The sequence below is a fragment of the Thunnus albacares genome, chromosome 3, assembly GCF_914725855.1.
Source record: "Thunnus albacares chromosome 3, fThuAlb1.1, whole genome shotgun sequence".
In the NCBI taxonomy this organism is placed as follows: domain Eukaryota; kingdom Metazoa; phylum Chordata; class Actinopteri; order Scombriformes; family Scombridae; genus Thunnus; species Thunnus albacares.
Window position 1 is genome coordinate 30,436,938 of NC_058108.1, and position 27,085 is coordinate 30,464,022.

A 27,085-nucleotide genomic window follows, 5' to 3' on the forward strand; every position below is an offset into this window, starting at 1 on the left:
TTGATAAAACTTGTGGGTTAGGTTCTTTCACTGTGGTATTTAAAATCTACATTGATGATCACTGAACACACCAATGATCAGATTTTCATGAAACTTGCTTAAAAGGTATGTGTGTACCTTAAAGTACATACATACCTTTTAAGTAGTTAAAGATTTTGAGATGTAAAAATTGTTTTTCTTATATATTTTTAAACAGCCTACTTTGAAACATAATTAACCCACATTACACTTACACAGTACATTCTTTTCTTTTTTTTCAGGTATAATGGCCAGGTGGTGGATCCCTAAAACTATACAGAAAACAAAAACTTAAAGAGAATGAATGTAACCTTCCTTCATGATGTACAAAGGGATATGTTTCTGGTCCTACGTGAGCAAGCACCTCAGGAGCACACCGGCAGTGATGGACATCCATAGAAACAAGGACCTTTTACAAGTCATCCTGTTAAACCATTTTAACTCAATACAGTAATTTCACTATTGCCATGAAATGTTGAGCAGACTTTCATAGTGTCAACATACAAGAGTTGGACTACCTAAAGCTCTTCAATACACAGAAAAAAAACCCAAACCCTTCAACCATTTCTGTACAACATAATGGGACACAGGACACAGTTTTGTAAAGTTATGAAAATATTTCAGTCAGTGCAGCCCAGTAGAACACAATCATACCTGGTAAATATCTTGAAAATTACCGAAAAACACATCAACACACAACAAAAAAGTTTCTCAAAAATTTTTTGCCTCTCCTACCTTTTAAATTTATTCACAAAATGGAAAAATTTGAAGAGCAAGATTCACTGGTAGCCATTATTAGAGAGCCATTGTATTAAATAACTAACTGTAAGTTATTTTATATTGCTAGCTTGCTGTAGCTATGCTAGTTAAAGTCTAAATAACCTATAAAAAGGCATGACAGTGTGATGTGAATGAAAGAAAACAGTACAAATTTGGGCCCCAGACACATAAGGCAGATCTGGTTCATCATCACCATCATCCAAGCTGTGTTACAGTATATTGCAGATTTTGTTGTGCTACTGTAGGGTCCTTCTGATATGGCCTTAAGTAATATATCTGTACATTGTCTTTGCAGCTACTTGGGTAAAAAAAGAGGAGACAAAAGAGGAACAACAAAATGAAGAATGACGAAGGGCGTTATGGTTTTATCACAACCAATGAGAACTGGATTCAAAAACTTCTCACGCAACACTACAGAGAGGGGGAGGGTGACAGTAAACTGACACTATCACAGTCACAGTGTATACTGATCTTAGTATGATTTAGTTGGAACCACTTCCTCCTACAGTTCCCCTGTATTCACATACCAAAGAAGGGAAACTCCACACTCTATTTCAGTGGTTTATATACAAACACATTGAACTTGATAAGGTCAGTGATAAGGTCATGAGATGCTACATAACTTGTCTTCCAATAGGCGACATCCTGTCAGTTGTTTTCCTGTTAGATTTCAGTCTCTGCCATGTTTTATACATTTGCTATCGTGTACTGACATTTGAGTGTAAATATGAAAGTCACTGTGGTCACATCGGCTCAAGGGGTTTGTCTTAAAGAAAGAGCACACCGCCACAGACATCATAGTTTCGATTCAAACACGTGGCTCACTAATCTTTGTGCGTCATCCAATCACTCTTGTCTTTGACTCCACTCAAAAGACTCTCCTTTGCTCTCCTTTTCTCCATTTTGCTTTCACATTCCTTTCTGCTCTTATAGCCCCATCTTCATAGCCTTTCCTCATGATTTTCTTGTGCTTTCAGTTGTCCATTAGCACTTTTGCCAGGGATTGGAGGACTTCTCTCTTCTCATAAAGGTACATTTGGGTTTCCCACAGCATGTCCACCAGGACTGCGTCACTCACTTCATCCAACATCACCTCTTGAGACAGCTGGGGGCTCAATCAGTACAAAAGACAATAAATAAATAGTGAATTTTATATCGTTTTAAAGTACATTAGAGATAATAGACCAACCGTGAATACTATAAATGCCCATTTGACAAACACAAACAGAAACAAACTTGATTAACATGCATCTCAGGCTGTAACGATGTGGGTCACTCAAGCTGAGCTTCAAGCCAGATGGTGTTGGTTGGTAAAGTTATACTGTCTATGATGTTATAGAGCTGCAGTGATGTCTAGTTTAGGCCAGGAACATAGCAGATAATCATTTACTCTTTACCAGCTGGAGTTAAAACAGAGAGCAGAGACAGCAGTAAATAAAAAACTGAAGTGCTGCAGATTCATGGTCAGCTGACCTGTGGTAGATGGTGTCGATCATTTCACACCAGGCTCTTGCTCTGTCAACTGCACAGCCATCAGAATCTGTACACTGTCCAGTCAGAGAGAGAGGAAATATTAGAATTAGAGACACTTTCTGAAATGTTATTGATACTGGTTGTCATGTCCAAAATATCAGGAATATTAAAAGGCTTCACAAAAAGTGGAGAACACAACTCTGGCAGGATGAATTAATATGAAAAAACATAATAGTTTCAGCTGTGGATGATGAGCATCCAGCACTCATTGATTTACACAAGGAGCAAGGTAAATTTAAAAGCAGGTGCTCAAACTATACTCACACAGTCCACCAGCATCTTGCCCAGCTCTTTGGCTCCTACAAAGCTCTTGGCCAGCTCCAGAGGGTTAGAAGGCCGGAAAACATCCACAGAGCTCACCACCACCTGAGGAGGTTTACCTGGAGACACACAGGAGCACAGATACTGTACAGCTGGAGGAGCAGGAGGAGTTTCTAAATTTAGTTACTCACAATGAGTTGTGTAAATGTTTTTTGTTTAGTTCAGTGGCAAAGCAAGGTACAAACATAGTAGGAGTTAGGGATGTAAATCACTCTGAGGCCTCCCATCTTAAAAATGTATGAATTCAGGGCTGTGTAGGGTGCCTCGGATAAACAGCATTCATCACATGGCATATGATATCTCATGGATATTGCATGATACAGTTAATTAGGCTTCAGATTTCTAATATCTCTTTGTAAGGACATGTTTCTTCCTTTCCCCCCCAACAGCAATTGAAAACATCCTTTAACCTATGCAATAATAATAATAATCAATAGTTTTCTTATTGTCAACAAATCTCATGTGCAGAGCCGAACCAACAATGAACTGATCCTACTTACAAGTATTGTGTGTTTATCCAAAGCCTGATACATCTTATTCCTCTGAGCTCCCCTGTTGTCATTAAAAACACGTCATATTCACCTTTCATCTTGACGTGTCATCATCTCTTGACTTTGCACTGAAATTTACAAAGTCAAGAGGTTGTGACATCTGGCACAACAAGCTGGTGAAGCACTGTGAACAGAGTCACCTTAGCACAATGCATTAGCATGCATCACGCTCAGTAGGACCTGCATTACAAGGAACGTCTCTCCTGAGACTGAAAATGTTACTACTGTTATTAATCTTTGGAGCCGTTTCTAAACAAACTACAGTAACTATTGCCTTCGGGGGGAAGGAACATGTCACTCACAGCGGTGTGGCTCATTGACATGTTTTTAATAGTTTTTGGACACCAACAGAGGTCTATGGCACAGAGGAATATGATATATTAGCCTTTGGATACACAGACAATACTTGTAAGTAGGATAGGTTCATTGTTGGTTTGACTCTGCACATTAGATTTGTTTACAATAATAAAAATATAGAAAACCACCAGCCTTATACTTTAATAGACTCATGTTGAATAGTGAAGATGGGGTAAGACATAAACTAAGCTAAGTGACCGTTGGTTTTGCATATAGAAAAGTTAGTGTGAATTACATTATTTGCCATTGCAGACACAACTGTGTGGCTTACCAGTTCCAAGGGAGACCACTATACCCAGCTTCTTGACCTCCGTCCCATGGCCCTGAGAGAGAAGAGTTAAAAAGAGAGATGATAGATTATTTGATTTTTTTTAAAAGGAGGACTAGATAAGTAAGGTGTTAGGTTACCTACCTCTGCTTTTAAGGCTTTGTTGTACTGATGGATTTCTGACATGGCGTCTAGTGTCGGGTTGTTGGCCAATAGCCCTCCGTCCAGAAAGCGGCCCATCGGTCGGAAGTAGGTGGGGGCAGCACCACTGGAGCGGGCAGCTCGCCACACAAGTTGTTCTGATGTAAAGATTTTAAAAAGTCATGAAACAATCAATCTAATCGACTAGTTTTTCATTCTGGGTGCAAGCTTAAGTACAAAGTGAAATGTGCCAAAATGTCACTGTGTATCAATAACCGAGTTTTAAACAGTGAAGAAGTGAACACATTCATCCATGTTGAAAAGGGTGTGGGGCTGAAACATGTTTTTTGCTGCTTTGCTATTTAAAGTATTCAAAAGCATGTATTCTGGATAATATTTATTTGTTATTTGAACAAATGGGAGTTTGTGAGGTAATTTTGTGACTGACCAAGTTAAATTCTTTGTGAACCTGTTCCTTTGTTTTTCACTCACAAACACACCTTCAGCTGTCACCTTCCTACACTTTCTGGTTGGCTCCACTGTGTATCCTACTATCAACACATCCTCATCCTCCCATCCTGTAACAACAACATGGTTGCCACTCAAACAACACAACACAAATGGACTTCTCAGGCTTCGTTTTCTAAATAAATATATAATCCTGAATGAACTGAGTATAATTTACCACCATGTGTAGAGTTAGAAAATACTTTACTATGTCACCATCTGGTGGCAACATGACGGAAACTGTGGCAGACAGCAACACACACCACCAACCACCATTCACAAAACATTTGAGCACTAGTGCAGTAGGTCTAGTACCTTGTGGGACAGTGAGAAGCTGGAACGTGGCCGTGGTGGCATACGGGGGCTCTCTGTGGACGGAGGGAGGGTCATAGTTCCTGAAGATGTGCAGTTCTCCTGGATGTCTGTCAGCCAGAACACTGGTCACCATCACCCTGTACAAGAACAAATGTATGAGTGAGAAGATAATAGAGTAAATGTGAGTTTAACATAAAAAGGTGAATTTTTGTCAGATATCTCAGCTTTTGTTCATCATAAAAGTGTTTGACAAGACATTCTGATCTAAACCTGAAAAACCAGCACTTTGACACCAAAATTAGCTCATTTACAGATTCTGGATCCTCTACTACTAGTTTTTAGCCATGCTAGCAGCATTGTTCAAGGGATGGTGAGGTCTGTCACTCATTCTTTCTTTCTCTCCACTTTGGTCCAGAATGATATATCTCAATAACTACTGAACAGATTGGCATGACATTTTGAACAGATCTCCATTGTCCCCAGAGGACGCATCCTACTGACTCTGGTGATCGCCTGACTAGTGTCTCTATTGCCTTTTTACACTTTTCTGCCTATTGCCTAGTGGACACATTTAACCCTAAAATCCCCTTCAGACTTGTGTTAAGACATAAAAATGTGTCTGATGTGGTTAGAAATTCTTAAAATGACATCTACTCTTTCTACCTCACTGAAAAATCCAGACTCTATGAATATGCAAATATTTTTTATTTCAAGATGTCTCCTACTTCACTGAAAAGTCCATTCTCAGTGTATGTGCACTGAAGGTTTCAAATCTCCTCATCACACTTGTGTAAGTTTCATACTGGACCAAAATTAGCAAACTAGTTGTGATGTCACAAATTATGCTCATACGTACACAACTTTTCAATTAACACAGAAACTTTCCAGCTTCAGCAGTTGAATGTGAAAACAGTCTTCTAGTGTCAAACTCTGCACATACATCATTCTGTTAAGTGAAGCTCAAACATTCAAGTGAAGTAACAATGACAAAAACATATTTCTTCTAGGATGAAAGGACTTCAATAAGTTTGACATGAACAGTCACCCATCTTGGTGTCCTCTCCAAATTCTTTCTTCAGGAAATCCTCCAGTGGTGCTGATTCATAGGGTCGTGACCCTTTGAACACCTGCTCTTTCATCCTGAAGTACAGGCAGCGAAGGTACTCCATGGACTTTCCTACACATTGAAGAGACGCCATTATTGTTTTGATGTTAGGGTATGAAAACTCTTGGAGGCAGAAAGAAAAACACACTCACTATGGATTATAGCGAGGGCCAGGATCCCCCCAGTGCTCGTGCCAGCCACCCAGTCGAAGAGCTCTCTGGTGGGCCGACCGGCCTCTCTCTCCAGAGCGATCAGCATCTGGATCAGCACCAGGCCTTTTATACCTCCACCATCCGACAAAGCAGTCTTTCCATCCTGCAGAGGAGAGGAGACATCACTTTTTGTCTCATCTAAGACAGAAACACATACAAATAACATGTTTTCACGTTAAAGTAATAATAATATATTTTTTAAAAAAAACAACTTTGTTATTATTATTCATTATCCTTTTGCTACCACATAGCCAGATGCGCAGAATTCATGGAAAAAATATGTGACAAACTTTACTTTAAAGCAACATTATACAACTATTTACCTTAAAATAACAGCTTCATAATCATTTTGATGGTACACTGACTTGTTATAGAGAGAAAGGTGCCTCTTTCATTCCCACTCCGCTCCCTGAACACCTGTTCTTGCACTATGTAACTTGGGTTGAGCAGGTACGATCCTTCACAAGAAATAGTAGTTACCTGGATGTAACTCCAGTTCTATGAGTACTGGCAGGTGGGTGTTCAGCTAATAAGTGACAGCTGGCGTGCCTGATGAGCCCTTTGGTGAATTATAATCATGTGTTATCTCACCTATATGTAACTATATCGGTATCAATAGAATTAAGTTACATACTAGCGGCCACCAGACTGTATTTTCCGTGGTGTGTGAAGATGATGTGGATCGCAACATAAGTCGGTCAGTATAACGCTAGCTGTTAGTAGCTACATTTTAGCACACAGCTGCTGTGGGTTCAGACAATCATAGAAACAAGATCAGCCAGAGGCACAGCGAGGGATGTCACAACAGTAACACCGTGTCTAGACCGCAAGTGTAGCAGTGAGTGCTCCGTCTGTGCGTCTACACTGGAGACGTTCTGTGTAGACACACAGACGGAGCACTCACTGCTGCTGCTGCTCTGCTAAACGTGCTGCTCATGCTACACTTGCAGTCTAGATACAGCAAGTGTTGAAGTCTGTTCCCCTTCAAATAGTGTTCCCTCATGTTACAGTAGTGCGGTATCCTCACTGCTCAGATATCAACAGAATTAAATGCATCAGTGTCTTTTAATTAACACTTCTGGCAGCAGAGGCTGCTGTTGCTGCTGCTCAGCAGAAGTTACATAATCTTGCTTTAACCATGAAAAACAGACGAGAAACTGTGGAATTACAATCATACTCACTTCCTTTTCCCCGTTTTGGGCCCGTCCACTTCAGATGTGCCTCTGCTCATTGCAGTGACTGCAGCCCCCACGAACATGATGTCCTCAAACCCTGTGAGCCAATCATAACAGCTATTGGTGTGGGACCAACACATGGCAACAGTATTGATCAAATTCATGTACAAAGGATGGAAAAGGAAAGGGGTCACTGGGTTTTCTACAAGCCACAGGGGAGTTATACCAGGAATGCCAAGTAGATATGTGTGCATGTTGCTTTCATGTAAGGATACTTGCTTTATCTTATTTAATTTACAAGAGCTTCTCACTCTCATACTGTCAAATTCAGATCTTGTTGGGTCACTTGTTTAATCAAGTCATAATTCAAATCTAGCACTGAAAAAATAACCTCTTTCTGTTAAATACTTTCCACACATTCCTTCTTTTTGTTATTTGGTATTTTAAGGATTAAGGATTATTTGAAAGTTGCACACAAAACATTTTTTTCACTAATCAGCAAACTAAAAAATGTAAAAAGTTATAGAAAATACAAAAGTGCTCAAACAGAGACATATTCTGTAGATGAAAGAAACATTGAAACAGAGTGCAGTGAAGGGGAGGCAGAGGATGGGACGTTGGTTGTTACCTATGCCTGGAGGTGGGGCCTTGTTGGAGATGGGGGGAGGACTGGCAGGGGAGGGGGGGAGGCACCGCTGGACCCCTACACTACACAGCATGTCCAGCAGTATCTTTCTATTCGGACCTTTCGTTTTAACGAAAAAAACACACACACACATGCACGCAAATGGAGTTAGACATGCACAAACACCACAAAAAGCAGAGGAGAAGAGATAGAGGGTGATAGATAAGAGACAGAGAGAGAAAGCAAGAATGTAAGCAGGACGTTAGCAATTATCATGCATTTACAAAAATCAATTAATGACAGCAGACTCCATTTACCATCATTTCTGCTTCAGAGCATCGAGTATGTGGTTTCATACATATTTGTCTCCATGTGAAAACAACAAATATGCTCATATAATCATCTTGTTTCAATAGGCAGACAGATCCAGTAGAAACAATGCACAGACTTTTATTGGAAATCACTGAAATGTCAAATTATTTTGCCTTTTGCATGGCAATGTAAATGTTGCTATGGTAGACATTAAATGTTGCCGAGGAGGTTGAAATTTTTTTTTTTGGACTAAAAAGTCAACATATCAAGAACAGCTCAACAGTTTTCTGACTTTCCACATCCACAACTGTAGGCCTTTACTTTTTGCTTTATATCCTTATATTCTATGCTCATAATACACTGAATTTATTAGAAAACACTCAGTGCACTAAAATGTAATCCAATACAGCAGTCATGTAATAAATAGTACATTTGGGATGCTGTTCTTACGCGAGCAGAAATCAGAAATATGTGCTGAAGGCCTGATACAAATATCTTAATCGTAGCACTGATGTAAGAGCAAATGTTTTCAGCTTTTGTAACTGAAATGTTTTGTAAGTGCTGCCCTCTGCTGTTGAACAGGTAGAACATGTGCAGATGGAGAAGGAGACTGGAGCTACATTAACTGAGAAGTTTTCCACAAAATCCCCTTACAGATCAGAGAGCGAGCTCTGAAATCACTGAGTAGCTGGAAATGATCAAATCAAAGCTTTATACATATGCTGCAAATGTACAATGGAGTGTGTGGTGTTTTTACATCATCCACGGTAAAGTTGCATGATGCACCTTTAAAAAGAAATGCTGCAAGCTTTGTAACCATGCTGCTTCTAAACAGTCACAAAACAATGAATTAGTAGCAAGAGCGGTACAACTGGTCTTTATATTTAGAGACAAGACACTAAAGATTGTTTCATTATATCATTACAACCATTTTCATGCATCGGCTTTACCATCTACATTGGAATACATGCTGTTAAATGAGACTATGGGTTAACATGTTATAATCTGATTAAACTAGAACAAACAGGCGTGTTAGGTCAGTCACATTAAGTTCTATAAATATAACAGCTTTTCACTGTCCTAACCTAAGAATTCCTACTCTGTTCCTTATTTTCCTGATTCAACTTCTGTATACCTTACAGTTGATATCTCTCTTTCCATCCCTCCTGTCTCTCTTACCTTTGCTGGTGCGTGCAGCGATCAGTCCAGGTGTTTCTCCCAAGTCATTGTGGATCTCCACATCAGCACCAAATACAATCAGAGCTTTGATCAACTCCATGTGGTCCATCTAATTAATGAGCACAGTGTCGCACAAGTGGTGCATTATTATTATTTTAAAAAAAAAACGTCTGCATTTCCACAGCAGAATGACAATATCCAGCTCTCTTTAATATATATCATTGATGTGTGATGTTCTTGTAGTGTAAGCATGCTGCCCATTACAGAAAAGCAGATCTGTGAAGTTTGTCCTTATGTGTGGTGCAGCCTGATTTCCCTATTGTTTGGGATTTTTAGGATAAATCTCGTGTAATCTGAGTCGTAGCTCTTAGTGTTTTCTCCTCATACCGATACTGTGTCGCCACTACTTAGCAAAATCACTCCTTGACATTTCTCCTCCCTTTCATGAACACTTTGATTATCAGTAAGATTATTGTTTTCACCTGGAAGATAAGAACAAGGCAGACATAATATCTCGTACACTCACCTTCATAGCGAGGTGCAGAGCTGTGTTCCTGTCTTGTCCCTTCAGGTTGGCGTTGGCTCCGTGGGTGAGTAACACCATGGCTGCCTCAAAGCGGCCCTTCTTGGTCAGAATGTGGAGGGCGCTCTCCCCGGTCTTACTGAGATAATTCACCATACAGCCATGCTCCAGCAGCAAACGACACATCTGGCACAGAGAGAGGAAGACTTTATTAAATGGACAGAACAACAGGACTTCTCCTGTTACTTCTTCCTAAAGCCTAACTTGCATGTCTTGGTGTGGGACGCCTCAATGACAGGCCAGCATTTCTGATTGGAAGCAGTGACATAAACTCATACAGGATGAAATTAGTTTTGTAAATGTTGTTCAAACTTGGGCTGCTTGCTCACAGAGGTCATCAAAGGTCATACATCCATTATTCTCCTATCAAAGCTTCAACGCTTTGGTTTCTCTAGAGTCAGACTACTAATTCTAACCACAAAACACTTGATGTTCCTCACCTCAGCAGTTTTGGCCCAGTGGAGAGGCGTCCCACCATATACAGAATCCTCAGCCTGGAGCTGGCCTGGGTCTGCTTTGAGGATCTCTTCCGCACACCTGACAGAAAGACAAAGAGACGAGTCACATGTACTATTAACTTTAAACTATAGACTTTGTATTCTGGGAGTTTAAAACATTAGCTGAAGCACAACATTCAATATCTCTAAAACTGCAAAAAATCCACTCTGTTTTTATTTTGTATGCTGACAATTTCAGTGACCTATTTAAAAAGCCTTTATTTCTTAAAAGCACTGTCCTTGTTCTGTGGAAAAAGCATTTAACAACCTCTACAGATTCACTTCCGACCACATATATTCTGATAATTCAGATACCCAGCACAGCTCCTATACATTTATTGGATGTAGTGCTTCAGAGATGTAGTCTCCAGCATTATGAAATAGGTTTGCTGCTTTTATACCAAAGTCAATACACTCTGGTCCTGTATGCATAAGTTCACAAGACTAGGTCAAAACCTGGTATATGGCTGGACCGAGTATGAAACGCTAGAGGGATTTTAACTTGTACGTTGCCTGGTTACCATCAGACATGAACATCGCTTTAACTTTATTTATTTGTATTGCACTTTTCATGCAGTAGTTGTAACTCAATGTGCTGTACACATAAAAAATATTAAAAATACTTAAATACATTGCACCAGATTTTAGGTGTAGACTGTATGGTGCTGGTGTGAGAAGGGTTGAGTTACGATTATTTTTTATATGTTTTATATTATTTCACTTACCCACAACCCAAAATATAGTTTTAATACAGTAACTGTCAAGTTACTCATTAATGCTAAGTGTAAATGACCCTAATACAGTGTGTTTCATGTGTGTAAAGTTTGTATTCATACATTTATTTGTTATATTGCTTTTGTTTTATTTACCATGAACACAGAAATGCTTTATTTCAAAAAACAATGGTGTAACTGTAAGTGACTCAGTGACTCAGTGATGGACAGACGCATTTGAAGTCTGTGAGTATAAACGAACTTACAGTCTGTTATTACTGTTATATTATAGGATGGCACATTTGTCTTTAGTTTGTAAGCTTATTGGGCAACATGAAATATATTTCAGAGGTGTCAATTAAACCTGATTTTCATTTTTTCTTTGTAGTGTTATTAATCCATTATCTGACTTATGATTTAGTCAGTGATGGAGGTGATCTGCTGGTAACCAGTGTGTCTTATTAAAGACAACATGAACTGCTGATTAGTGTTTGAGTTGATATGACTCGCTTGTGAAGCTGTAAATCACAGTCTGTATAACGACAACACATAATAATCACACAATAATTACACATTAGAAATTTAAAAATACTTAACCGTTTCATTTTAGAGATTGTGTCATGAACATGTACACATTATTATACTAACCACAAATATCCTGACTTACTATTTAGCCTACAGTAGGCTTAGTATGTATGATGATTCACTTCCTGAAAAATCCCCAATCACTATGCTGATGAGGGTGTCTGGGTGTCACAAATAGGCAAATAAACCAAAAGTTGCTCTGGAAAGTAGGGTTGGTCACTCTACTCTGTGATGCAATAATGATCTTGCAGATATTAAAAAGTTGCTTTCACAACTTGTGGACACTAGATGTCCCTGTGCGACCATGTGTGATCAAAGAGTCAATGTGGGGAAACAGGAGCATTTTCTCATCATAAAGCTATTCATAAAACTACAAATTGGACTACAGCTATAAATTGATGAAACCATTTCTTTCTACAACACTCAACTGTAAAGAACAGAAAATTTAACTGAATTTACAAATTGCCTTAGACTGTTTGTGACTCTGAATGAACAAAGGTGCCTGCGAGGAGTGTGCTCTTGTCAACTTACTGCACATGCTCACAGAGGGAAAATGCACAAACCTTCAAAACTGAAATAAGATTTAATTTATAATATATGACTTATTTTTTGATAGGGTTTGTGGTCCACCTCAAGATTTTATGTGTAGTTTATTTGCAAAAATAACAAGAATGAAAAAAAAACATTATGCATTAAAGGAGTAAAAATAGATTGTGCTGGTGAGATTTTAAAAAACCCAAAAGGGCTCATAAAGACAACTCACCAAAATGAAAAAAAACTGCATCTGAAGTTGAAGTTCTGATGAAGAAAAGAAAACATACATACTATGACATATATACATGTATTCAACATATACTGTACATTGAAAACTGATATACACTATATTTTTCTATCTTGATGGAAAAAGAAAAACTTGATCTGTTTTTTTCTTTTTACATTTTCCAAAATGGATAAAATAATTGATTGAAGATATTTAAAGACATTGCAAAAGAATGACAATGGTGGAAACTGAATGAATAGTCATTCGGACATTTAACCTAAAAACTACTGTAAGTCTATTCAGTCTGTTCTGTCTATTTCAGGTGTTGAGGATAAGAACTGCTGGAGTGTAAATTATGTCAGGAGGAGGATCTGTGCTCTGCGAGGCTCTTCAGTGAACATTTCAAGTAATTACTCGTATCCTAAAAACCAGAGGCCCAAGTCTAAATTATGGTATAAAATAACGGCAGGTGGTGAGGAGGAAGTTGAAAAGGTGATTGAGCTTGCAGGTCGTGTAGAGTATCATGACAGTGTGAATAACCAACACATCCTGAGAATCAAACATCTGAAGAAGAACGACTCTGCAGAATACACATTCAGATTGGAACGACATCATGGAGGACGGAAACAGCCGGATTTTCCTGGAGTGACTTTGGTTGTCACAGGTAATTCTTACATTTAAATGCTTTGTAATGATGCAGATTGCAGAGTGGGTTTGTCTAAAAAATAGAAACAAGAATGACTGATTGATCACAGTGCTGTTTTGTTTATTTTTCCTTATTGGAAAAATAAACAAAAGCTGCAGCTGAAATATCAATTTGTCTAGTTAGGTGATTAAGGTAATTAAATACCAGAGACAATATTTTTCTTGCAGTCCAACTGCCTTTAATAAATCAGTAAAGTGTTTGCATACGAGCTCCCTGAGCTGTGCAGCAAGAGGAACACCTTGAACAGCTCACACAAACACTTTATACTTTCAGCCTCTGCTCAACACAACTGTTAACACACACATTTTGTGCGTAGTCATACTCCTCTGTCTGCAGACACCTGTTTCCTGTAAGATAATCAATAATAATTCCATATATTGTGTCATGCCTGTCTTGTACAATTTCCAGTTTGCATTTAGTTCCCTTTTTTAACTATCACTTCTTAGAATCGGAGTCAACGTGTATCATTCACTTCAGATAACCTTTTCTATTTCTTCTTTCCTAACAAACTAGACATTAATTTGCCTACATTAACAAGGTTCAAAGCATCTTTAAAGACAAAATCAATCAGTTGATCACACTTCTACACTGGATTAACGATCATCAAAATATTAATACAATAATATAGTAATTTCTTTCAATTGTTCTCTCTCATTAGCATAAAGGTGGAACAAAAGTAGCAAAACTGCAGAAAGTCTTATTGTAGGGTGGATGGTTGGTCATACAAGGCAGGTTACTGGCAACAAAAATCAGTGTTTTTGTCCCAATCATCATTAGATTCTTTTAATGAGATCTTTCCTCCAACAAAGTAGCCTTAATTGCCTACATTTAATCAGACCTTGAACCTCAGGGTGGCAGAACAGAAAACGCTCATACGAGTCACTTATGGAACACATGTTACAGGTTTGACAAGTGAGGAATTTGGTCATTTAGGAATAAGGACTTATTATTTAGGTTTGATGACTTATGGATGTCTTTTTTTACATTTACTGACCAATTTAACCATTTTTCAGGCCTGAGAGTGAAGTTGCATCCTGCTGTGGTGGCAGAGGGCCAAAGAGTCACACTGACCTGCATGACCAGTTGTCCTCTGACTGACAACACAACCTACATTTGGTATTTGAACAAACAACCTGTGAACCTGCCACACAACAAAAGCAAACAACTGGTACTAGACCCAGTCAGAAGTCATCATGCAGGAAACTACTCCTGTGCTGTGACATCTCACAAGAACTTCAACTCCAGTGAAAGGACTCTTACTGTTGAAAGTAAATGCACAGTAGCTGCAGCTGCAGGAGCTGTTGTTGCTCTTCTAGTTATAACACCTCTTTTTGTCTTCTTGTGGATTAGGAGGTAAGCAAAACCCTGCTCTGTTGCAAGAAATTACATTTAATTTCTAACCTAAAATTGCTTATTCATGTATACATATATACATATATATTGTATATGTTTCACTATCTAGAAAAAGAAGGACTTCAGGTACCGAAGCAACAGTCAACATGGAGCAGGTAAAGAACAGAAATTTCAAAAACATTTTGCACAACGTTTAATTTTTAAAGTCAAAATTACGTTAAAATTAATTTTCACTGAGAACTCTGTATATATGTCCTTGGTATTTGTTTTGACTTATATACTTGTGTACTGTAAATACCAAAAAGAAGAAATTCGATTCAATTGTGCCTTAATAGCTCCTCCCACATTAGTGTTCTCCAGCTGACAACGATGGTTTGGTAATTTGATTGGTGCGACATCTGTGTGAGCAGGCACTAAAATGGTTCATACATTGTTAGTCCTTGCTAGTCATTGTTAGCTGTTACTTGGTCCCATCTGTGATTTGAACACTGATTACAGCACGTTACTCACTGATTAAATTCATGGGGGGCTGCTGACATTAAAGGACTCATTGCTGTTAGTTTCAACTTGTAGTTTTGACAGTCTGGTCATTTTCCATCATCATACTGTATATGGACCTGTGAAAGAGAGACATCTAACGCTAACTAGACCTCCTCTTTTTAATAATGTGGGACAAACACAGCACTGAGTGTGCAGAATGACTCAGCAGGAGTTGAAATAGTGTGAACAAAAATGACGTCTTGTGGGAATCAGTGCTAACAAGCTAGTTTACATAGCTCTCACTTTCTGAGTGGAAGCTAGTTAGTCCAGCTTTCTAGTTTCCAGTTTCTGAGTGAAATACAGACTTCACAGCATGATGGGTCCTCCCAAATACTGAATATTGTAAATGGACAGATGTCTTTAATCACTAAGAGGACATAACCAACACTATGGGAACTTGTTGATCAGGGGAAAAAACGTCCTGATACAAGATGTTTTTTTCCCTTTATCAGCAACATCAGAGGCTATACAGAGTATGACGTGCTCTATTCAGTTGAGCAGCAGCAAGCTGACAGCGTGTCTCCTTGCAACAACACCATTCAAATGTCAGTCAATCGCTACAAAGGGAAACACCCACCCACAGGCCTGAAGCTAAGACACTGTTTCCACAATATGTCCAAAAACTGTTTGATCTTCTTTTGAAACATTGAGAATTATACACGATATCTGCAGTTTCATGATTGTTTATATTTCCTTTCACAAAATATAGAGAGAATTCAAATTTCAGTTTGGCTTTAATGACAGGTCACTAAGATCTAAAACTCACATTGTAGGTCAATTTTACTTAATTAATTAAAAACACTTCGGGCCTTCATAGACTTTCAAGTAAGAAAGTAGGATTTTTTACCTGAGTGTGCAGGATTTGCAGTTCCTTCTCAAAGAACAGAATATTTTCAATTCTGCTGCATTGGAAAAACATCACCTTCGTCTGTCCTGCTTCCCCTCAGATGAGATGATCCTTCAAGTGATACAAAACAATGCAGAACTACATTGTACAGTATCATTAGTTTTATGGGTCCAAATTTTGCAGCGTAGATGTGCTGTAGAGCTAAAATGTCTTCTACTGCAGTCCACATTACACAGCTACATTAGTCTTCCAACACAAATCAGCCATTTGTAAATCATTGGATATGGATTAATCATTCATTCATTCATTCATTAATCATTTATCATTGATATCATGAAGATTACTCTGACCTAAAAACTATCTGTAAAAGAAAATAAACATATTTTGGACAAACTAATGATCCTTCTAAGGCTGTGAGGTCAGCAGTTACTCCTTATTATTAGAGGTTTAATGCCCCACAATGTAAACTAAGATTATTTGTCTTGTCTTCTCATCAGTTAAACCCTGGTCCTGTGAATGAAAACATCTCAGCCCAACCAACACAGCAGGATGATCTTCACTATAGCTGAGTCCACTTCTCTGAGATCCAGACACATCCTCTCTACTCCAACGTCCAGCCACACCAGCCTAAAGAACAGGACGATGTCGCTTATGCTGTTGTCAACTTTATACCCAACAGGACCCCAAAGTGATCAACCATTGAACTTTCTGCCTGATATATGCCAGACTTCAATGTCACATTTCAAGGTTTCTAATCTCTGGCACGATTACACTCCACTCCATGTTTAGCAGCAGTTACCCAAAAGTACTGAACGCTTTGAAACAGCAGACCGAGTGTATCTGAAGACTTTTTCACATTTGCTAGAAAAAAGAAAACACTTGTAGTATAGAGAACAATTATTGTGATACATATGTGTTTTGGCTTGTTTCCCTCATCAGTGGAACACAAAGAACATTTAAATGAGATGAAGTATGATAAGTACACAAAAAGCCAGTGGGTTACTCACACATAGATGGGACTGGTATGGTCATTTGGTTTCAGATTAGTCATATTTCTAAACTAGCAGAGAGGTAAGGGGTGTGCTTAATGATGGATATGGGTGAAACCAGCCAAAACACATTGGTCTCGCAATAAAGTTGTTCTTTAAACTAAAAGTGCTGCCTGAGCTTCGACCTCTTCAGACTTTTTCCTCTTCTCCATGCACCTTTGAAGTAGGTGAAGTTCCTGTCTCCTGACTTCCAGACTTTTGGACTTTTCACTGCATCATCTACCGATTTTTTTTATATTTGGACCACATTTTCACATGCTTTCTCACTTTGTGTAGATTTTTAGATTTGTAGTGGATTGTTGACAGACATGTTGCATCATTGAGACAGACTTAACTTGGATCAACAGAGGAAGATGAAAATTTTGGTGGACCTTTATATTTGTCAACAAAGTCAAGCTCTTTAGGAGACATCTTCAAGAAGGAGATATCACACATTTCCATGTGTTAGATTCAAGAACACAATTACCTAAAAGCGAGTGCAGCTCAGTATGCAACACTGCTTGAAAATCCCTGAGAAAATTTGGAGAAAAAAATCGATGATTTAGAGGTTATAAGGCCACAGATTTATCTTCCTCATTTACCATTTCACTGTCGAATCAGACTATTTAAAAGCTCAAGTAAAGGCAGATGAAGCCGCATCGCAAGGGATGATTGAACAGACTGATCACTCCTCATCTAACTGCACAGAATACTTATAGTAGATTAACCAATGACATTGCCAGACCACAATGCAATGCCAGGTAAGCTTATTGAAGCATTTTGTGTTTTTTTCTGATGTGCTTCATGTTGTATTACTGTGCTTTCTGTTTGATTTGCAGCTATAATTGTAAAAAAAGCTTTTGTAAAACTTATTTTGCTCTCAGAAACATGTTCTACTCTGCATGTTCTGCAGTGTATGATGTGATCATAAAAACTATGTCTGCAGCTTCCTCTTCACAAGTGTTTTTCTTTCACCATGAAACAAACACAGACAGTCTCACACCTCTCTGACCAACGCTGACACCTTAAAGTGAATATGAAGGTTTTCCATGTCAAAATATGACATCAAATAACTAAACAACTGCTGTACCACATAAATTGTTTATCTGTGGTTTTACTAAGAATTATAATGAGGAAGGAGGTTTATTTTTGGTATCAGAGCTACATGCAGCATGTCTGCCAGCCGCCCTCACACTGACCAACAGTCCATTCTGGCTTCAGTCATTTCTCTATAAACCTGCTCTCAATTTAGACTCTTCAGTAAGGTCAGCAGTTATGATGCAACAGATACAAACACTGTTATAGTCAACTTATAGACCCAGTATTGGTGCCAACATTAATGTTATTTACACCTGTATTTTTTCTGCTTTAACAAGTCAAAGTGTTTGCTGTGAAAAAAGTCCACTGATTAGAAGCGAGGGACTAAAACAACCAGAAGTTGGATGTGTGTTTACTGGTTTCAGCCCGAGCATCTCAGGTATAAATGTTTATCCTCTCTGATGTAATGAACATTTACTGTTAACTGTAAGAAATACACATAACATGTTTAATGGAGTTTAAGAGTTATAGTGTGAACAATTTGTAGAAAATTGCGGATTGATACAGAAAACAGAAAAGAAGAATAAAAAAACAAAAATGCTCCCAAGATTTCTTCAGATGTCCTTCATGTACAACATATTATACTATTATTAGTCCTATTCTGCATGCTCTGCAGTGTTTTAAGTTACCATAAACTTCTGCAGTTTCCAACACAGAAACCACCATCACCGTCCATAGACAGCTTCACATCTCTCTGTTCTCACTTCAGTAGTTTTTACAACTTTTCAATGAAAATATAATGCAGTTTAACACTAAAATATCTGGCATGAAGAACCAATACAGTATAAAATCAGAAAATAACAATAATAATTGTGATGAGCTACAGAGTAAGAAATATAATGACATCCATAAGTTAAAGTCAAAGTTTTCCTTCTCAAATTATGACATCAAATAAACACTACACTATGTAAGGTAGATTCTCTAATAGAGGTTTGACTAAGAATAACAATGAGGAAGGAAGTGAATTTTAGGTGTCAGAGCTTCATGCTGTGCATCTGCCCGCAACTCTCACATTGATCAACAGTCCATTCTGTCCTCTTAAGTCTTTACTCTGTAAGAGGACTGCTGTTGATTTTGACCATTTATTTATAGATTTGATGTTTTATGAGCTTTCATAAACACAGCAGGTGTGGTAAGGCCATTAAAAATTAATATAATCAACTTTGTGTTTAGAAGCGGAGGGACTACAACAGCCATGTTGTTGGCAGAAGATGGCTGTGTGTTTATGGCTTTCATTCTGTGCATCTCAGGTATGAATTATTGTTTATCTCTTCTTATATAATGACTGTAAACATGATATATACAATATGAGATTATTAACTGTAATCTGTAAAAGAAATAATGTTTTACTTGATTATAGGAGTTAAAGTGCGAAGAACTTGAAGAAAATTGCAGATTATACAAATAATGTCCTTCATTTACAATATTTCATACTATCAAATTTTAGTGATTAACATTAGAAGAACGTTATAATTATGAATTAATGCTTCTGTTAAAGGGGTTCAGGGACAAGCCAAAAGTATCTGTGCCTTAAAAGGTTCATCAGTGGATCTGCCCTGCTCAGCTCAACATCCCACTTCAAGCAAGAAATGGTTCACTGTATACTGGGATGGCTTCAACTATGTTCAGACTGAGCTCTCTGCAGATGGAAATCGTGGAACGTACAACATGTCTGAAAAGAGTCATCCAACTCTAACAATAAATGATCTAAGAGAGAGTGATGCAAAGTCTTACTGCTGTAGAGAGAATGCAGAAAACCCACAAGACTGCAAGCAAAGTGAAACCATCCTCCGTGTTTCAGGTACAGTAGTTTTCACGAATGTATTACTTTAAGAATGAAATGAGAATATGAATTCTTACATTATTCACCATCATCTCAGACCTGCAGGTGAAGGTGATTCCTGCCACAGAGGGACAGACAGTATCACTGATATGCAATACCAGTTGTCCTCCAACTGAAAACCCTGCAGCCTACATCTGGTACAAGAACGGAGAGTTTCTCTATCAGGACTGGTCTCCCTGGTACCAACAGCTGGTCAGCAGTGAGGAAGCAGTCAGATACTCCTGTGCTATCAAAGACTACGAGCATCTCAGAGCTCCTGAAGTCTCAGTGGGTGAGTGACAACATTTGGCTCCTTTTCATGTTACAAAACTTCAAGTTAAACACTTTCAAGAATATTTTTACGATTTAAGCTTTGCCTTAAATTGTAAAGCCTATGAAATACTGTAACTAAGTGTTCACCAGTTAAATTACTAAATGTTATTTGTTTTTGTTCAGATTCTGTCACATCGACCTGCTTTACTGTGACCTACGCTAAAGGAAGAATGTGTTCTGAAAAGCAGACATCAGTGAATGAGTCCTGCTCCATCACATATCCCAGAGGTTAACTTTCTCCAAACATCCACAAACATTTACACAAACACCACTCCCACCCCCCACACCTAGAACACCTTTAAAACAATATTTTAAGAACAGACATCTAATTGTCATATCTTTGCTTTCTTTCTTTTCTAATTTTACTATGTTACTGACATGCTTACTGCAGTTCTACACATTATTGTTTTTTGCACTAACCACACTTCAATAACTTTTTAATCAATATATCATTTTTATTTAATTCACACATAAACTGTTGAAAAATGTATTTAAAATCTCCTAACAGAAGTAAGCCTACAAAGGACTCCTGCAGATGTGAATCATGTTAGACTGACCTGTAACACCAGCTGTCCACTGACTGACATCCAAACTGCCTATAGATGGTACAAGAACAGACTCTTAATGTCTGAGAAGAAACAGCAGTTTTCAGTTCACAGCTCCTCTCCTGATATCTTCTCCTGTGCTGTCAAAGACCACGAGGATCTTCACTCTGCTGAAGTCTGTGAGTATAAACCAACTTACAGTCTGTTATTACTGTTATATTATAGGATGGCACATTTGTCTTTAGTTTGTATGCTTATTGGGCAACATGAAATATATTTCAGAGGTGTTGAATCAACCTCATTTTCATTTTCTTTGTAGTGTCATTAATCCATTATCTGACTTATGATTTAGTCAGTGATGGAGGTGATCTGCTGGTAACCAGTGTGTCTTATTAAACATGACATGAACTGCTGATTAGTGTTTGAGTTGATATGACTCGCTTGTGAAGCTTTAAATCACAGTCTGTACATAATAATTACACAATAATTACACATTAGAAATTTAAAAATACTTAACCATTTCATTTTAGAGATTGTGTCATGAACATATACACATTATTACATTAACCACAAATATCCTGACTTACTATTTAGACTACAGTAGGCTTAGTATGTATGATGATTGCATGAGACGTAGTGACACTACTCATGCATTATTCACTTCCTGAAAAATCCCCAGTCACTATGCTGATGAGGGTCTCTGGGTGTCACAAATAGGCAAATAAACCAAAAGTTGCTCTGGAAAGTAGGGTTGGTCACTCTACTCTGTGATGCAATAATGATCTTGCCGATATTAAAAAGTTGCTTTCACAACTTGTGGACACTAGATGTCCCTGTGCGACCATGTCTGATCAAAGAGTCAATGAGGGGAAACAGGAGCATTTTCTCATCATAAAGCTATTCATAAAACTACAAATTGGACTACAGCTATAAATTGATGAAACCATTTTATTCTACAAAACTCAACTGTAAAGAACAGAAAATGTAACTGAATTTACAAATTGCCTTAGACTGTTTTTTCTGTGACTCTGAATGAACAAAGGCGCCTGCGAGGAGTGTGCTCTTGTCAACAGTTACAACTTACTGCACATGCTCACAGCGGAAAAATGCACAAACCTTCAAAACTGAAATAAGATTTATTTTCTAATATATGACTTAGTTTTTGGTGGGGTTTTTGGTCCACCTCAAGATTTTATGTGTAGTTTATTTGCAAAAATAACAAGAATGAAAAAATCGAGTAAAAATAGATTGTGCTGGTGAGATTTTAAAAGCCCAAAAGGGCTCATAAAGACAACTCACCAAAATGAAAAAAAACTGCATCTGAAGTTGAAGTTCTAATGAAGAAAAGAATACATACATACTCTAACATATATACATGTATTCAACATATACTGTACATTGAAAACTGATATACACTATATTTTTCTATCTTGATGGAAAAACAAAAGCTTGATCTGTTTTTTTCTTTTGACATTTTCCAAATTGGATAAAATAATTGATTGAAGATATTTAAAGACATTGCAAAAGAATGACAATGGTGGAAACTGAATGAATAGTCATTCAGACATTTAACCTAAAAACTACTGTAAGTCTATTCAGTCTGTTCTGTCTATTTCAGGTGTTGAGGATAAGAACTGCTGGAGTGTGAATTATGTCAGGAGGAGGATCTGTGCTCTGGAAGGCTCTTCAGTGAACATTTCAAGTCATTACTCGTATCCTAACAACCAGAGGCCCAAGTCTAAATTATGGTATAAAATAATGGCAGGTGGTGAGGAGGAATTTGAAAAGGTGATTGAGCTTGAAGGTCGTGTAGAGTATCATGACAGTGTGAATAACCAACACATCCTGAGAATCAAACAGCTGAAGAAGAACGACTCTGCAGAATACACATTCAGATTGGAACGACATCATGGAGGACGGAAACGGCTGGATTTTCCTGGAGTGACTTTGGTTGTCACAGGTAATTCTTACATTTAAATGCTTTGTAATGATGCAGATTGCAGAGTGGGTTTGTCTAAAAAATAGAAATAAGAATGATTGATTGATCACAGCAGTCCAACTGCCTTTAATAAATCAGTAAAGCGTTTGCATACGAGCTCCCTGAGCTGTGCAGCAAGAGGAACACCTTGAACAGCTCACACAAACACTTTATACTTTCAGCCTCTGCTCAACACAACTGTTAACACACACATACTTTGTGCATAGTCATACTCCTTTGTCTGCAGACACCTGTTTCCTGTAAGATAATCAATAATAATTCCATATGTTGTGTCATGCCTGTCTTGTACAATTTCCAGTTTGCATTTAGTTCCCTTTTCTAACTATCACTTCTTAGAATCAGAGTCAATGTGTATCATTCACTTCAGATAAACTTTTCTATTTCTTCTTTCCTAACAAACTAAACATTAATTTGCCTACATTAACAAGGTTCAAAGCATCTTTAAAGACAAAATCGATCAGTTGATCACACTTCTACACTGGATTAACGATCATCTAAATATTAATACAATAATATAGTACTTTCTCCAACAGTACACTTCTAATATCATTATTTCTTCCACACTGTCTCTGTAGCTTGGTCTTAATACTTTTTGTATTTCTCCTAACAATAGTCCCAAAATGCATCATTCCTACAGGTGTCAATCTGTGGTGCACTTTTTGTTTTGCATGTGTCTTGTGAATAATGGCAACTGTTCTCTCTCATTAGCATAACGGTGGAACAAAAGTAGCAAAACTGCAGAAAGTCTTATTGTAGGGTGGATGGTTGGTCATGCAAACCAGGTTACTGGCAACAAAAATCAGTGTTTTTGTCCCAATCATCATTAGATTCTTTTAATGAGATCTTTCCTCCAACAAAGTAGCCTTAATTGCCTACATTTAATCAGACCTTGAACCTCAGGGTGGCAGAACAGAAAACGCTCATACGAGTCACTTATGGAACACATGTTACAGGTTTGACAAGTGAGGAATTTGGTCATTTAGGAATAAGGACTTATTATTTAGGTTTGATGACTTATGGATGTCTTTTTTTACATTTACTGACCAATTTAACCATTTTTCAGGCCTGAGAGTGAAGTTGCATCCTGCTGTGGTGGCAGAGGGCCAAAGAGTCACACTGACCTGCATGACCAGTTGTCCTCTGACTGACAACACAACCTACATTTGGTATTTGAACAAACAACCTGTGAACCTGCCACACAACAAAAGCAAACAACTGGTACTAGACCCAGTCGGCAGTCATCATGCAGGAAACTACTCCTGTGCTGTGACATCTCACAAGAACTTCAACTCCAGTGAAAGGACTCTTACTGTTAATAGTAAATACACATTAGCTGCAGCTGCAGGAGCTGTTGTTGCTCTCCTAGTTATAACACCTCTTTTTGTCTTCTTGTGGATTAGGAGGTAAGCAAAACCCTGCTCTGTTGCAAGAAATTACATTTAATTTCTAACCTGAAATCACTTATTCATGTATATATATTCATTTGTTTCACTATCTAGAAAAAGAAGGACTTCAGGTAACGAAGCAACAGTCAACATGGAGCAGGTAAAGAACAGAAATTTCAAAAACATTTTGCACAACGTTTAATTTTTAAAGTCGAAATTACGTTAAAATTAATTTTCACTGAGAACTCTGTATATATGTCCTTGGTATTTGTTTTGACTTATATACTTGTGTACTGTAAATACCAAAAAGAAGAAATTTAGTTCAATTGTGCCTTAATAGCTCCCCCCACATTAGTGTTCTCCAGCTGACAACGATGGTTTGGTAATTTTATTGGTGCGACATCTGTGTGAGCAGGCACTAAAATGGTTCATACATTGTTAGTCCTTGCTAGTCATTGTTAGCTGTTACTTGGTCCCATTTGTGATTTGAACACTGCTTACAGTACGTTACTCAGTGTCCTGATTAAATTCATGGGGGGCTGCTGACATTAAAGGACCTATTACTGTGAGTTTCAACTTATAGTTTTGACAGTCTGATCATTTTCCATCATCATACTCTATATGGACCTGTGAAAGAGAGACATCTAACGCTAACTAGACCTCCTCCTTTTAATAATGTGGGACAAACACAGCACTGAGTGTGCAGAATGACTTAGCAGGAGTTGAATAACATGAACAAAAATGACGTCTTGTGGGAATCAGTGCTAACATTAACAAGCTAGTTTACATAGCTCTCACTTTCTGAGTGGAAGCTAGTTAGTCTAGCTTTCTAGTTTCCAGTTTCTGAGTGAAATACAAACTTCACAGCATGATGGGTCCTCCCAAATATTGAATATTGTAAATGGACAGATGTCTTTAATCACTAAGAGGACTTAACCAACACTATGTGAACTTGTTGATAAGGGGAAAAAACATCCTGATACAAGATGTTTTTTCCCTTTATCAGCAACATCAGAGGCTATACAGAGTATGACGTGCTCTATTCAGTTGAGCAGCAGCGAGCTGACAGCGTGTCTCCTTACAACGACATCATTCAGATGTCAGTCAATTGCTACAAAGGGAAACACCCACCCACAGGCCTGAAGCTAAGACATTGTTTCCGCAAATATGTCCAAAAATTGTTTGATCTTCTTTTGAAACATTGAGAATTATGCACAATATCTGCAGTTTCATGATTGTTTATATTTCCTTTCACAAAAAGTGGAGAGAATTCAAATTTCAGTTTGGCTTTAATGACAGGTCACTAAGATTTAAAACTCACATTGTAGGTCAATTTTACTTAATTAATTAAAAACACTTCGGGCCTTCGTAGACTTTCAAGTAAGAAAGTAGGATTTTTTACCTGAGTGTGCAGGATTTGTGGTTCCTTCTCAAAGAACAGAATATTTTCAATTCTGCTGCATTGGAAAAACATCACCTTCGTCTGTCCTGTTTCCCCTCAGATGGGATGATCCTTCAAGTTACACAAAACAACACAGAACTACATTGTACAGTACCATTAGTTTTATTGGTCCAAATTTTGCAGCGTAGATGTGCTGTACATCTAAAATGTCTTCTACTGCAGTCCACATTACACAGCTACATTAGTCTTCCAACACAAGTCAGCCATTTGTAAATCATTTGATATGGATTAATCATTCATTCATTCATTCATTAATCATTTATCATTGATATCATGAAGATTACTCTGACCTAAAAACTATTCTGTAAAAGAAAATTAACATATTTTGGACAAACTAAGTATACCTCTAAGGCTGTAAGGTCAACAGTTACTTATTATTATTAGAGGTTTAATGCCCCACAATGTAAACTAATGTTGTTTGTCTTGTCTTCTCATCAGTTAAACCCTGGTCCTGTGAATGAAAACATCTCAGCCCAACCAACACAGCAGGATGATCTTCACTATAGTAGAGTCTACTTCTCTGAGACCCAGACACATCCTCTCTACGCCAACGTCCAGCCACACCAGTCTAAAGAACAGGACGACGTTGCTTATGCTGTTGTCAACTTTAGACCCAACAGGACCCCAAAGTGATCAATGATTACAACTGATTCAAGATCCACTTAGTGACCTTGCTCATCTTGAACAGTACTATTTTCAACAACCCTTCAATACAAATATAGTGTTGGGGTGTATCTGACACACCACAGGTCTGATGTTAATAAATCTTGGTGAGATGTTTCACAGTGGGAAACCTTTCTGCATGATATATGCCAGACTTCAATGTCACATTTCAAGGTTTCTAATCTCTGGCACCAGTACACTCCACTCCACGTTTAACAGCAGTTACCCAAAAGTACTGAACACTTTGAGACAGCAGATCAAGTGTATCTGAAGACTTTTTCACATTTGCTAGAAATAAGACCACATTGGTAATATAGAGAATAATTATTGTGATACATGTGTTTTGGCTTGTGTCCCTCATCAGTGGAACAAACAGAGAACATTTAAATGAGATGAAGTATGATGTATATATTTGGACCACATTTTCACATGCTGTCTTGCTTTGTGCAGATTTTTAGATTTGTTGTGGATTGTTGACGGACATGTTGCATCATTGAGAACAGAATACTTATAGTAGATTAACTAATGGCATTGCCAGACCACAATACAATGCCATGTAAGCTTATTGAAGCATTCTGTGTTTTTTTCTGGTGTGCTTCATGTTGTATTACTGTGCTTTCTGTTTGATTTGCAGCCATAACTGTAAAAATGCTTTTGTAAAACTTATTTTGCTCTCAGAAACATGTTCTACTCTGCATGTTCTGCAGTGATGCGATCATAAAAACTATGTCTGCAGCTTCCTCTTCACAAGTGTTTTTTTTCCACCA

At 37.9% G+C, this 27,085-nt stretch overlaps 1 long non-coding RNA gene and 1 pseudogene across 1 annotated transcript; one reads left to right on the forward strand and one right to left on the reverse strand.

The window, feature by feature from the left end:
• Positions 1-894: 894 nt before the first annotated feature.
• On the reverse strand, positions 895-16,078 carry LOC122976411 (annotated as a pseudogene).
• Positions 16,079-22,644: 6,566 nt separating this feature from the next.
• LOC122972178 lies at positions 22,645-24,340 on the forward strand. Its single transcript, XR_006399669.1, has 3 exons — positions 22,645-22,769; positions 23,872-24,211; positions 24,308-24,340. It is a non-coding gene; the product is annotated as an uncharacterized LOC122972178 (long non-coding RNA).
• Positions 24,341-27,085: the final 2,745 nt, after the last annotated feature.